Source organism: Ctenopharyngodon idella, chromosome 22 (assembly GCF_019924925.1).
Source record: "Ctenopharyngodon idella isolate HZGC_01 chromosome 22, HZGC01, whole genome shotgun sequence".
NCBI classification, from domain to species: domain Eukaryota; kingdom Metazoa; phylum Chordata; class Actinopteri; order Cypriniformes; family Xenocyprididae; genus Ctenopharyngodon; species Ctenopharyngodon idella.
In genome coordinates, this window is record NC_067241.1 from 8814273 (window position 1) to 8820272 (window position 6000).

Consider the following 6000-nt stretch of genomic DNA (forward strand, 5'->3'; position numbering starts at 1 on the left):
AATGTCAAATTTGGACTCGTCTGACCATAAAACACTTTTACACTTTGAAACAGTCCATTTTAAATGATCCTTGGCCCACAGGACATGACGGCGCTTCTGGACCATGTTCTCATATGGCTTCCTTTTTGCATGATAGAGCTTTAGTTGGCATCTGCAGATGGCACGGCGGATTGTGTTTACCGACAGTGGTTTCTGGAAGTATTCCTGGGCCCATTTAGTAATGTCATTGACACAATCATGCCGATGAGTGATGCAGTGTCGTCTGAGGGCCCGAAGACCACAGGCATCCAATAAAGGTCTTTGGCCTTGTCCCTTACGCACAGAGATTTCTCCAGTTTCTCTGAATCTTTTGATGATGTTATGCACTGTAGATTATGAGATTTGCAAAGCCTTTGCAATTTGACATTGAGGAACATTGTTTTTAAAGTATTCCACAATCTTTTTACTTTTTACAGAGAGACTCTGCCTCTCTGTGACATCCCTTTTATAGCTAATCATGTTACAGACCTGATATCAATTAACTTAATTAGTTGCTAGATGTTCTCCCAGCTGAATTTTTTCAAAATTTCTTGCTTTTTCAGCCATTTGTTGCCCCTGTGCCAACTATTCTGAGACCTGTAGCAGGCATCAAATTTGGAATGAGCTCATTTAGTGGATAAAAGTGTAAAATTTCTCCGTTTAAACATTTGTTTTGTTAGCTATGTTCTATTGTGAATAAAATATTGGCTCATGTGATTTGAAAGTCTTTTAGTTTTCATTTTATTCAAATTTAAAAAAACGTCCCAACATTTCCGGAATTCGGGTTGTATAGTAATGAATCAGTCCTTCCAGTGCTACATAGGACAGAGAGAACTGTATGAACTGATTCACTAGAATGAATCGGATTTTCCAATGCAACACATCATAAAGTGGACCGTTTAGGTGAGCTTGATTTTACTTAGCTCAGTAATTAAATACAGCAATGCGATGCAGCATTTGGTTGCGCTATTCATTGTAAAAATAAAAATAGCTTGTTAGCTATGGAAGAGGTAAGTTACATTACACTACTAAAAATGTAGATTAAGTTAGTACTTTAGTTGCTACATTTATATTTATTCAATTACCAGACAATTAATGAAAAATTGTCTAGAAGTATCTTTTAGTTGGTTACTATCCAACATTGTACAATGTCACTTGCCATAAAAGAGCAACCAAAATGGCACACCTGAACAAAGCTTCCAGGAACCAGGGTTTGAAGTTCTACACATGGTGAGCAGTTGTTACAGATTATCAGCTCTCATACAGTGGCACAAGCCTCTACCACAGAGGCTAAAAGGTCAGAGGTGGAGGGGGGAGGCCACATTCTGTATACCCACACTCAATGGAGGCAAAGAAAATACACATAAACTGCCTCTTAATGAATGTTTTCCTCTTGCCAATCAAAACATACAGTGTCTCCTGGTCTTCTAAATCCTGTGTGTGATCCATCCAACAGACACACATGTTAACCATATCCCAGCTGAGCAGCATTCGTCTCCCCTACAATTCTGGATTCTACATTAATTTTTCCCACTGATCTGCCTCTGACAATGGCCTAAGACCCTGGCACACAGCAACCCCCCTGCACCTGTGTGTGTGATGGAGAGCGAGAATGAAGAGAAGGAGAGTTTGGGAAACCCTAGATGTCCTAATCTCAGGATTACCAGCCAGCCCATCCCCACAAATCAGCAGTAATATAAGCTAATCAGTCTTTTAGCAAGTGACTCAGTGGATGGAGACAACCAGTGCCATTCTCCCCCATCCGGCTCCAACGCACGGCCCGTCTGCATTGTGTTAGGTCTCCATTGCACCACCATCCTTCTCACACTCACTCAAACACATAGCCTAGATATGAGCACCCACAGCTGTCTGTCTATTTTAGTCTGGATTTTGACAGCAGTATATCTACCCCCCAAGATCCCCTGTAACAATCCCTGACGCCTTCACCAGAACAATAGCCAGCAGCTCACATAAACCTTTTAAACTTAGAAAGCGCTCAGGCTCAAGAATAGCCCAGCCATTCTGGCGCAATCTCCTGCCACACGGTAAGCCCAGAAAGGACGGACAGAGTTAACAAGGCCATGAGTCAACACTGATTTGAACAATCCTAGATGCCTGATTCAAGTCTATGTGCAGATGCTCACAGTTTCAGTTACATTTTATAAAATGGATAGATTAGACTCTAAAATCTGATAGGATGAACTGCATTTAAAGCCATTGTAAAATATGCATATACACACACCTGCAGCACAACTTGATGTACCAGATTGCTCTGACCCATAAACAGCCCATATAAAGCTAATGAACTATTTTAATTGCTGTAACAATTCTTTCTTCTTCTCATTAATTATTAATATAGTAATGATGAAAAGAATGTATTTTAATATAATTTTAATGACTGAATATTGGTCAAAAAACAACCAGGGTAAAATCACTGTAATGTTCAGTCTTTCTGGCTTATCACTTTAGAATATTTAACTGCTGTGAATTTACAGTGATTGAAATGATAAACGAGAACTGTGATGAATGGTTACCATGTGCACACCCTCATAACCTCACTTTATCTCTCCATCTGTCTCATTGTCTCTTAACATTCCCAGCATAGGCTTCCGCTATCATATTTAGTATTTAAATAGTACATATAACCGGCAATTAAAATTCTCAGCCCCACTTAAATACACCTGCACATCTCCACATTCATTTACTGTCTCCTACCATGGGACAATAGAAACCTTGACAGATTGGAATGGGAAGTGGATATGGGTTAATTCAGCCAGTCTCCCATATATTGCTGTGTAAAATGTCTCTTAACAATTCAAAAGCCCAAGGATTGATGGAAACATCCACACGAATGACTCAGAAAACCCACATTAGCCGTATCCAACACTGCAACAACTGCTGGAGAATGTGCACACAATAACAATATATACCTACAGTTCTCATCCCTCGCCTTGAATCTGTTACTGCAGTATAAATGTAGATATTTTAGTTGTTTAAAAATGTTTCCATATATAAACTTTCTGTTTAAACTTGATTATGTCATCCTATATTATTTAAGACATCATGTTTGCATGTTCCACTATGTCCAACTGGCACAGGAGTTTAGACATACCCAGCCAACATTTCCATGTTGGCCCCATGTGGTTTATTGATGGGCTGTCACTTAAACACTGCATGGGCAACCCAAATGGGGCCCAGAGAAATTTGTCCATCGCCTACACATGGGCCCCATGTATGTTAGCCCACAGGGGCACTTGATGGGTCCATAGTAAGCTCTAAGTGGGGATGTTCATTTAGATGTTCATTATATAGGCTCACTTGGGTCCCAAATGCGTGCTAATAATGGGGCCGAGATGAGCTACACACAAAAAGCTTATGGGGCCCACATGGGTGATCACACTGGACCCACGAATGGCCCCACTATGTTTTGTGGGACCACATTGGGTGAAAATAGGGCCCCATTTATTAATTTCTTTAAAGATTCCAGTGGGTCAAATAATGAGCTGCAAAATTCACATTCAAACCACTCGACTCTGATGATTTATTTTATATATATATATATATAAAACGGTTAGTTCCTGTCCTTGATTCTCATTGGTCAATAGCTATGTTTTATTCATGATAAAACACGGCTATGACCGCTTGACACAAGGGTTCTGTGTATCACTACACAACACCCTTAGCAACCACTCTTAGCAGCGTAAACTGTTTGTTCTCAATTGATATTGTTCATTGAAGCTTACTGTGTTATGTAGAAGAGTATTGTGAGAAAGAGATCAAGTTTATTACCTGCATTTAGATTTAGCATTTTCCTTCAGGTCAGTCCTATGTTCATAATAAAAAAGCACTGTTTTAATGTCCGCTGCAATATCTTGTCCTTTTAACAGTTGAGGGGTTTTCCGTGACTGACAGTGCTAGTCAAAGCCTTTGTCAGTTGCGTCTTGTTCCGTGTTCACAACAATTCAGTCTTTTTCACACTCATAAAGTCTTTGCCGCCATCTAATGGCGTAATAATGTAACTTCTGTTGCTGTTCACAGTCAGGGACTATTTTTCCCGGCGGAAGGAAGGCTTTTAGTGATTTTACTTCATGAAAGTTGCATTGATACATATATTTTTTGGCTTTAATATTTGTATTGTGTGGTATCCGTTTCACAGCTGCTGGAGTGCCTGCAACCCCTTCAGCCGTGACTTATTCATGATACAGCACTAGCCTCGAGTACCTTATTGCTTACATATAAGCCTTTACCTAACCAAACAAAGAATTCCTAAAATCAGCTGATTTTTATGTGGTGCTCTATAATTTAAAATTATATGAAAAAAATATCAACTGTAAAGAAAATGACTTCAACTCGGAATGTGTAAATCATGTTTTTTTTATTGATCTTCAAAAAACCTCTTGAATGCATCAGGATGAACAGCTCTTATTCCTGGGCCAGAACAGACTCCTCAGCTTCATACTAATATTTGGCTGGTCAAATGTGCAAACAGCATAAAGCATTTATTCTAATGCAGTGGTTCTTAATCCTGGCCCACCACTCTGCACATTTGAAAGGCCTGCGTCTCAACGTGCATAATATCCATCCTAAATAGTATGTGACATTAGTAATATTCAATACTATTTAGGGCGGATAGGGCGGATAGAATGCACATTGAGATGCAGGGTATGTCTGTCTATTTAACACACCTGATTCAGATCATCAGCTTGTTAGAAGAGCTCCATTAAAGGATTAGTTCACTTCTGAATGAAAATTTCCTAGTAATTTACTTGTCATCCAAGATGTTCGTGTTTTTCTACTTCAGTCTTTCTTTCTTTTTTTCATAAATAGAAAAGAGTCAAGGATCATGGATTATTATTATATAATGAATTATTATATAATCATATAAAAACAAATGAAATACTTAAAATTTAATCAATTGGTTGAAAATGTTTTTATACAATTATGGCAGTTACACAAAATATTTTAGATCAAAAAAGCTGCAAAAAAAAAAAAAAAAAGAAAGAAAAAAGAAAAGAAAAAAAGTAATTATAAATATAGCCTAATATAGCCCAAATGTGGCACATATGGGCCCCTTAAATAAACAATCATGGGCAACCTAACTGGTGGGGCCCACAGCATTAACCAAGCTGGGGCCCACATTCAGACCCCATGCCCTGATGACGCCCATATAACCCCGATAAAACCCATGGACATGTTGACTGGGTAATTTTTGTTGAAAATGAAGAAGGGAGTGGTTGTGAAACAAAATATTTCCTCCAGTCATCACCTTGCAGTGGTGATATGGTCAGAGAGATGGTTAGCAGCATCATGGTTTAAGCTCCTGTAAGGCTGATGAAGAATCCTGTCAAGTGCTTTATGGCATGGAAGCAGTGTATTCACACACCCTTGAGATTTCAAACACACTTCTTTTGGACAGCTAAATATTTGGTAGCTTGTTCATTAAATAAATTACAGAATGTGTCTTGCGGTTAGAATATTTAAACTTGTATACATACCATTTTATGAACACGGACCTAAATGCCCAGTGGACATAATTTTGTTTTTAACTACAATGATTTACAATGTAGAATCTGTAAACATATTCCAATGTAAATACAGTATGAATAGCTTTTAGTTTTTGTCACAAAGCCCTTTTCCTGATACATGGAAATGTTATGTGAGGGCCACAGCATTTCACTGGTTCTTTTTAAACTAATTGAGCAATATGAGAGAAGTGCATGCGTGAGGAATTAACAGTTATGGCAGAGGAATCAGCTTTGCTTTTGAAGCCATGGTGGTTTTAGATATAAGAGGATATTTCTAGTGCTATGCACAGGTGGCATAGATTCAGAGTGACACAAGAGAGAAAGGGAAGCACTGTATCTATATTCACTTTATCCTTTTGCTCTGGCTTCTTCTTTCAACATGAACTCTTTCTTTCTTTCTGAAGCACAATTTAGTTGCTACTGCCATCTATAGGACAACAGATGTAGGCTACGTCCA